Here is a 5291-nt window from a genome sequence, read left to right on the forward strand (position 1 = left end):
TTAAGTTTTGGATTAGTGTTAAGGTTAGGTTTAGGCTTAGGGTGAGGGAGTGGGTGAGAGTTAGAGTTAAGGTTAGGGTGAGGTTTACTGTTAGGGTTAGAGTTAGGGTGAGGGTGAGGGTGAGGGATAGGGTTAGGGTTATGGTGAAGTTAAGGGTTAGGCTTAGAGTTAGGGTTAGTATTAGGGTTAGGGTGAAGGTAAGGATTAGGTTTAGGGTGAGGGTTTGGTTTAGTGTGATGGTTAGGGTTAGGGTTAGGGTTAGTATTAGGGTGAGGATAAGGGTTAGGGTGAGTTTTAGGGTGAAGGTGAGGTTAGGGTTAGGGTTAACGTTAGGCGTAGGGTGTGGGTTAGGGTTGGGGTTAGGGTTAGGGTGAGGGTTAGATTGAGATTTAGGGTTATGTTTAGGGTTAGGGTAAGGTTGAGGGTGATGGTTAGGGTTAGGGTTAGGGTTAGGTTTAGGGCTAGTGTGGGGGTGAGGTTTAGGGTGAAGGTGCGGATGAGTTTGAGGGTTTTGGTTAGGTAAGGGTTAGGGATAGGCTGAGGATTAGGCTGAGGTTGAGTGTTAGTGTGAGGGTTAGGGTAAGGGTGAGGGTTTGTGTTAGGATTAGGGTGAGGGTTAGGGTTAGGATTAGGATTAGGGTGAGGGTTAGGTTTAGGGTGATTTTTAGGGTGGTTGTGAGGATTAGGTTAGCGTTAGTGTGAGGGTTCATGTTTGGGTGAGGTTTAGGGTGTGGGTGTTGGTTAGGGTTAGGGTGAGGGTTAGGTTTACAGTGAGGGTTAAGGTGAGGTTGAGGGTGAGGGTTAGGTTTTAGTATTAATGTTAGGGTTAAGTGTAGGCTTAGGGTGAGGGTGAGGTTGATTGTTAGGGTTAAGGTTAGGGTGAGGTTTGGGGTTAGGGTTAGAGCTAGGGTTAGGTTGAGGGTGAGGGTTAGGGTTAGGGTGAGGGTGAGGGTTAGGGTTAAGGTGAGGGTTAGGTTTAGGGTGAGGGTTAGCATTAGGGTTAGGGTGAGGGTTAGGTTTAGGGTGAGGGTGAGGGTTAGGGTTAGTGTTAGGGTGTGGTTTAATGTTAGGGTGAGGGTGAGGGTTAGGGTTTGGATTAGGAATAATTTATGGTTAGGGTTACGTTTAGGGTTAGGATGAGGGTGAGGGTGAGGTTTAGGGTTAGGGTGAGGTTTATGTTTAATGTTAGAGTGAGGGTTAGCGTTAAGGTGATGTTTAGGGCAAGGGTGAGGGTTAGTTTGACGGTGAGTGTTCGGGTGAGGATGAGGATTAGAGTGTGGATCAGGGTTAGTGTTAGGTTTAGGGTGAGCGTTACGGTTAGGGTAAGGGTGAGGGTAAGGGTTAATATTAGGATTAATGTTAGGAATAGGGTTAGGCTGAGTGTGAAGTTGAGGGTGAGGGTAAAGTTTAGGGATAGGGTGAGGGTTTGGGTTAATGTTAGGGTGAGTGTTAGGGTTAAGGTGATGTTTAGGGCGAGGGTGAGGGTTAATGTGAGGGTGAGTGTTCGGGTGAGGGTTAGGGTTAGGGTGTGGGTGAGGGTTAGGTTTAGGTTGAGGGTTATTGTGACGGTGAGGGTTAGGGTAAGGGTGAGGGTTTGGGTTAGGATTAGGGTGAGGGTTAGGGTTAAGATTAGGGTTAGGGTGATGTTGAGGGTTAGGGTTAGTGTAAAGGTAAGAATTAGGGTTAGGGAGAGGTTTAGGGTTAAGTTTAGGTTTAGATTGAGGGTTAGGGTTAGGGTTAGGATTAGGGTTAGTTTTAGGGTGAGGCTTAAGGTGAGGGTTAGGGTTAGGTTTAGGATTAGGGTGAGGGTAAGTATGTGGTTTAGGGTTAGGTTAGGGTTATTGTTAGGTTGAGGGTGAGGGTTAGGTTTAGGTTTAGGTTGAGGGTTCCGGTGAGGGTGAGGGTTAGGGTGAGGCTGATGGTTAGGGTTAGGGTGAAGGTTAGGTTTAGTGTGAGGGTTAGGGTTAGGGTTATTGTTAGGTTTAGGGTTAAGTTTACCGTGAGGGTGAGCCTGAGGGTTAGGTTTAGGTTTAGGGTGAGCCTGAGGGTGGGGGTTAGGTTTAGGATTAGGGTTAGGTTTAGGGTTAAGCTGAGGGTGAGGTTGAGGATGTGGTGAGGTTTACGGTTAGGGTTAGCATTAGGGTTAGTGTGAGGGTTAGGTTTAGTGTGAGGGTTAGGTTTAGGGTTAGAGTGAGGGTTAGCTTGAGGGTAAGGGTTAGGGTGAGGGTTCGGGTGAGGGTGAAGGTAACGGTTAGGTTTAGGGTGAGGGTTAGGTTTAGTGTGAGGGTTAGGGTTAGGTTTAGGTTTAGGATGAGGGTGAGGGTTATGGTGCGATTTAGGGTGAGGGTGCGGTTAGGGTTAAGGTTAGCATTAGGATTAGGGTGTGTGTTAGGTTTGGGGTTAGGGTGAGGGTGAGGGTTAGGTTGAGGGTGAGGGTTAGGTTTAGGTTGAGGGCTAGAGTGAGGGTGAGGGTTAGGGTTAGGCTTAGTGTTAGGGTGAGGGGGAGGGTCAGGGTGAGTTTTAGGGATGGTTTGAGGATTAGGTTTAGGTTAGGGTTAGACTGAGGGTGAGAGTTAACTTTAGGGTTAGGTTTAGGGTTAGGATCATTGATACGGTGAGGTGTAGGCTGATGGCTAGGGTGAGGGTTAGGGTTAGTGTGAGGGTTAGGGTGAGGGTAAAGCTTAGGGTGAGGGTTAAGTTGAGGGTGAGGGTTAGGGTTAGCTTGAAGATTAGGGTTAGGTTGAGGGTTAGGGTTATGAATAGGCTTAGGGTTAGGGTTAGGTTTAGGGTGAGGGCTAGGGTAAGGGTCAGGTTTAGTTTTAGCATTAGAGTTAGGGTGATGGTTAGGGTTAGGTTTAGGATTAGAGTTAGGGTGAAGGTGAGGGTGAGGGATAGGGTTAGGTTTAGGGTTAGGGTTAGGTTTAGGCAGAGGGTGAGTGTGAGGTTGAGGGTTAGGGTTATGGTGAGGGTTGGCATTAGGGTTAGGGTGGGGTTTAGGGTTAGGGTTAGGTTTGGGATGAGTCTAAGTGTTAGGGTATGGGTTAGGGTGAGGGTGACAGTGAGTGATAGGGTGAGGGTTAGGATTAGGTTCAGGGTTAGTGTTAGGGTGAGGGTTAGGGGTAGGGTTAGGGTTAAGCTTAGGGTTAGGGTGAGGGTTAGGGTTAATGTTAGGGTGAGGGTTAGGATGAGGGTTAGGGGGAGTTTAAGGGTGAGGGATAGGGTTAGGTTGAAGGTTAAGGTGAGGGTGAAGGTTAGGGTCAGGAATAGGGTTAGGGTGAGGTCTAAGGTGAGGTTGAGGGTTTCGTTTAGGCTGAGGTTTAGACTGAGGTTTAGGGTTAAGTTTAGGGTTAGGGTTAGGGTGAGGGTTAGGGTGAGGGTTAGGGTTAGGGTTAGGATTAGGGTGAGGGTTAGGGTGAGGTTTAGGGTTAGGGTTAGGCTTAGGGTGAGGGTTATTGTTAGGGTTAGGTTTAGGGTTAGGGTGAGGGTTTTGGTCAGGGTGAGGGTTAGGGTGAAGGTGCTGTTTAGGATTAGGGTGAAGGTTAGATTTAGTGTGAGGGCTAGGGTTAGGGATATTGTTAGGGTTAGGTTTAGGGTTAGGGAGAGGGTAAGGGTGAGGGTTAGGGTTAGGTTTAGGGTGAGACTGAGGGTGAGTGTTAGTTTTAGGGTTAGGGTTAGTGTTAGGGTTAGGCTGAGGGTGAGTTTCAGGGTGGGGTGAGGGTTACGGTTAGGGTTAGGATTAGGTATAGGGTGAGGGTTGGGTTTAGTGTGAGGGTTAGGTTTAGGGTTAGAGTTAGGGTTAGCATGAGGGTAAGGGTTAGTTTGAGAATTAGGTTGAGGGTGAAGTTAAGGGTTACGGTTAGGGTGAGGGTTAGGTTTAGATTGAGGGTTAGGTTTTGGGTTAGGGTTTGGGTTAGGGTTAGGGTTAGGATTAGGCTTAGGCTGAGGTTGAGGGTTAGGTTTAGGTTTATTGTGTGGGTTAGGTTTAGGGTGAGGTTTAGGGTTAAGATTAATGTTACGGTTAGGGTTAGGGTAAGGTTTAGGTTGAGAGTTCGCCTTAGGGTTCGGGTTCGGGTCAGGTTTAGGATGTGGTTTAATGTTAGGGTTAGGGTGAGAGATAGGGTGATGGTGAGGGTTGGGTTTGGGTTAGGGATAGAGTTAGGGTGAGGGTTAAGTTTGGGTTAGGGATAGAGTTAGTGTGAGGGTGAGGGTTACGGTTAAGATTAGGGTTAGGTTTAGGGTTAGACTGAGGGTGAGGGTGAGGGTGAGGGTTTGGGTTAGTGTGAGGTTTAGGTTTAGGGTGAGGGTGAGGGTTAGGGTTAGGGTTAGGGTTAGGATGAAGGTTATGGTTAGGAATAGGGTGAGGGCTAGGGTGAGGGACAGGCTTAGTGTGAGGGTTAGGTTTAGGGTTAGGGTTAGGATTTAGTTTAGGGTTAGGGTGAGGGTAACATTTAGGGTGAAGATTAGGGTGAGATTGAGCGTTAGGATTAGGGTTAGGGTTAGTGTTAGGGGGATGTTAAGGGTTATGTTGAGATTTAGTGTGAGGGTGTCCTTAGGATTAGGGTTAGCGTTAGGATTAAGGTGTGGGTTAGGTTTGGGGTTAGGGTTAGGGTTAGGCTTAGGTTGAGGTTTGGGGTGAGGTTGCAGTTTAGGGTGAAGGTGAGGATGAGGGTGAGGGTTTCGTTTAGTTAAGGGTTAGGGTTAGGGTGAGGATTAGGCTGAGGTTGAGTGTTAGGGTGAGGGTTAGGGTTCGGTAAGTGTTAGGGTTAGGGTTAGGGTCAGGGTTAGGTTTAGGGTGATGTTTAGGGTGGGGGTGAGGATTACGTTAGCATTAGGGTGAGGGTACATGTTTGGGTGAGGTTTAGGGTGTGGGTATTGGTTAGTGTTAGGGTGAGGGTTAGATTTATGGTGAGGGTTAGGGTGAGGGTGAGGGTTAGGGTTAGCTTTAGTATTAGTGTTATGGTTAGGTTAAGGCTTAGGGTGAGGGAGAGGGTGAGGGTTAGAGTTAAGGTTAGGGTGAGGTTTAGGGTTAGGTTTAGAGTTAGGGTTAGGGTTAGAGTGAGGGTGAGGGTGAGGGTGAGGGTTAGGGTTAGGGTTAGGGTGAGGTTTAGGTTTAGGTTTAGAGTTAGTGTTAGTATTAGGGTTAGGGTGAATGTAAGGGTTAGGGTTAGGGTGAGGGTTTGGTTTAGTGTGAGGTTTAGGGTTAGGGTTCCAGTTAGTATTAGAGTAAGTGTAAGGGTTAGGGTGAGATTTTGGTTGAGGGTGAGGTTAGGGTTATGGTTAGGGTGAGGGTT

The sequence above is a fragment of the Dipodomys merriami genome, unplaced genomic scaffold, assembly GCF_024711535.1.
Source record: "Dipodomys merriami isolate MVZ:Mamm:240054 unplaced genomic scaffold, mDipMer1.0.p SCAF_105, whole genome shotgun sequence".
In the NCBI taxonomy this organism is placed as follows: Eukaryota; Metazoa; Chordata; class Mammalia; order Rodentia; family Heteromyidae; genus Dipodomys; species Dipodomys merriami.